Source organism: Habropoda laboriosa, unplaced genomic scaffold (assembly GCF_001263275.1).
Source record: "Habropoda laboriosa isolate 0110345459 unplaced genomic scaffold, ASM126327v1 scaffold23, whole genome shotgun sequence".
NCBI lineage: Eukaryota > Metazoa > Arthropoda > Insecta > Hymenoptera > Apidae > Habropoda > Habropoda laboriosa.
The window spans coordinates 147,754-151,218 of NW_017100140.1; positions in this window are offsets into that span (position 1 = coordinate 147,754).

Here is a 3,465-nt window from a genome sequence, read left to right on the forward strand (position 1 = left end):
TGCCCTCAAACCTGCGAAAAGGCTTGACCCACCCTGATTGGTCGGGTCTAGCCTTCCTAAAACATATAAAAGACGGCTTTTCGCCATAGTCGCCAATTTCGTCTTTCCGGGAAAGTCGAAGCAGGACTACACTAGCAAACATCGAGCAGACGTCTCCTTCGCGGGTTTATAGACGACACTCGTCATCTTCACCTATCCACCTCCTAGAGGCAGACGCTCCTACGCGGGCCATAGCGACACCTCCAGGTTGAATCCAATTCTCCCAAAACACCCCCAAAGAGAAAACAGACATCTCCTGCGCGGGTCATAGACGACAATTTCTCTTCCCTTTCTACTCTCTCTCTCCCTCTTCATCTCTTACCCCCCTTCTTTCCTTGGGAAATCTGGCCGGGTCAAGGCGTAAAACCATTGACAATAGCCTCTCAATAGCGACCTCTCGCCGAAGTCGCGCCTCTACTTGTACATTCTGTGATTTGTACCGCGAATCCACTGATTTAAATAAAGTGTGTACCATCGTCCACTCTACAACATCAAATTAACATATGTCATACTACAGTCACTCAACATCACCCCAGGAAATTAATCAACCCAAAGAGAACGATCCAGTTCCTCCGAAAGGTCCAAATTTCGAATTCCTCGTAACGAGAAAGCAGCGATACATTTCGAAAAAAGGAAAATCCTTTTTCTGCGTCCCCTGCTCCCCGTTCGAATACACCATTAACCGGCTCTTGCGCTAGTTGCGCTTCCCATAAAATATGAATCGTACGAGGCTGTATTATTGGATTTGATGGGTGTCGAAGGGGTGGCGAGGAGATCGATGGGGGAATTCACTTGATACAGCGAGCGTGCAAGCGGCACAAAGGAGACCGGGAATTTTAATGCAACCTTCATACACACTTCTGCAAATTAAACAGTTCCGATTAAACATTCTGCTTGCTCCATTTGCGCTCGAGCTACTCTCGCCGGCGATAATAACGGCCGTCCGTGTAATTTATCTCGCTTCGCTTTCCCATCGGTTCGCCGTGCTATTCCTTCCTCTTTCTTTTTTTCTTCTTCGTAATTAAATGTTCGCGTCTGCAACGCGGATAAATTACGAACAGCGACGTGTGATTTGGTCGCGTGCACGGAAAATTCGCTTTTCTGTTTTTTGCAGGTTGGGATTTATCGTCGTTTATGTGGTTGGTCTTTTTCATTTTTAAGATTGCGAAGGTTTCTTTGTTGGGAAATGGTGGTGGAAGGTTTTGTAATGCGTCGTTGTTGGGGGAATATCGTCGAACGTTGCGTTTTATTGTGAGACGGTCTTCAAATGAATTTATTTCCCTTTGTTGAAGGATTCTCATTTTCTCTTTTTAAACACTCATTTCTGTATGAAATTCTTTCTCTTTAAAATTTTAAACGCCGATTCTTCTGTAATATCGTAAATTTTTATGGTGAAATTTTGGAAAATTACAGCGTTTAAAAAAAATTGCATAGTGTATCTAATGTGTGAAATCAATTCTATTTTCCTTCGCAGAAGAATTCTGTAATAGTAAAAATATTCCGTTTCTGTAACATTACTAAATTTAAAAAAAAATTAAAAATAATTTCACTTTAAATTTTTACCTTCAAATGTTCAAAAATTGTGAAGTTAAAGCATTTAAAAAAAAAATGACGTAGCGTATTTAATATTTGAAATCAGTTTTTCCTACTTCCCTTCGCAGAACAATTCCCCTTTTCTATTTTTAAATACTCACATGCCGTGGATAATAAAATTTACCACCTGGGATTTTTTCCTCTTCAAAATTTTAAACACCGATTCTTCCACAATGTTGTTGCAAACTTTTACCCTGAAATTTTCTAAAATCGCGGAAAGAAAAGATTAAGAAAAAATTCCTTTCACACGTACACCGTGTATTGAACACTCGAAATGAATTTTTACGAAAGCTGTCTTGCCGAAAGCAATATTGCAGGCAGCGAAAGGACAATAGAATCAATGTTAGCATACCAGTCTAAATAATTGTCTAAACGGCACACGGCCGCCGGTAGTAAATAAACCGGATGTTTCATGAAAACGTGCGCGAGCAGCGGCCGGTAGAATGAGCATCGCTTCGTTACCGAGCATTGTTTGCGCGGCTGAAATGTTTCATGAAGCGCGAGGAGTTGAGCGTGCCACGCTCCAGGCACGTGTATCGCTTGTAAACGCGCGTGTCGCTCGAACACCGAGCGAATCTACCGCGCGAAACGCTAAAATACACACAGTTACGGGTCCTGTTCGCGGAATGCCCGCGGAATTGTTCGAGACAACTTCCACAACCAGTCTGATACCCGGTCGACTCTCTCTGCCACGAAAATCGTTTGAATTGCTAGCAGAGGCGAGCGAGCTACCCACGGTCTCGCGAGCACCGAGCCAACTTACACGTTTAATTCCCACCGTTTCTGGATAATGCAACCTCCACTTTCTCGCTGCTGGAACGTATTATTAAAGTGCTCTCCGGATGGTGATTCCTCAAAAAATCTCTCTTCTACCACGTAACGCCGGAGAGATTTTTGTTTTCGACGAACGATGGAAGAATGGGAAGTGTTTAGAGCGTTACAAGGGAATCACCGATATCGATGAAAATTTGCTGTACGATAGTATTCAAGAAAATATTCGACACGTATTTTTTTTTATTGGAAATTGTCCACGTTAACGGGGTGAAAATCGTCCTCAAAGATGAGGATATAAACATATTTGTGATTGTTTATTATTCGAAGATTATTCTTTTCGAGATTATTTATTATTCGAAGATTATTCTTTTCAAGATTATTTTTTTCAACGTTATTTACTATTCGCTGATTATTTTTTTCAAGATTGTTTATTATTCGAAGATTATTATTTTCAAGATTATTTATTATTCGATGATTATTCTTTTACAAATTTGTTAATGAAAGGTAAAAAATTCGTCAATTTACGCTACTCCTCTATCTCCGATATTATTCCAGATATATTTACTATCTCTAACTTTGACGGCGATTTCCGATACGAAAAAATACCTGTCGAATATGTTTTTTGTCAGAACTACCGTATACCGAGGTTTCATCAAAACCGGCCGATTATCACTTCGAGCCGAGGGAGAAAGAGGATCGTTTCCGGAAACGATTTTCCCATCGTCTCGTATTAGCCGAGTGAAAATAGTCGTTTCGCGGAGCGAGAAAATTGTTGACAGGACAAATTCTATCGACGCACGTTGCCTTCGTTTTTTTCGTTAGTACAGACGAAGCTCGTTCGGGGGAAATTTCATTTCGTTCTCAGAGCGATGTAGTAATACCCTTCGAACGCGTTGAATTCTCTTCTTGTCGATTTAATTTCAATCGAGCGGACTGCATAAGATTATGGAAGAGGCGAGCGTCGACCGGCGTTGGCTCGACGCGCGCGCTCTTTCGATCGCGCCGGGAATACCAAGTGTACTGCGAGCATCGAGAACCAAAGCGTTGGAAAATGTGAAA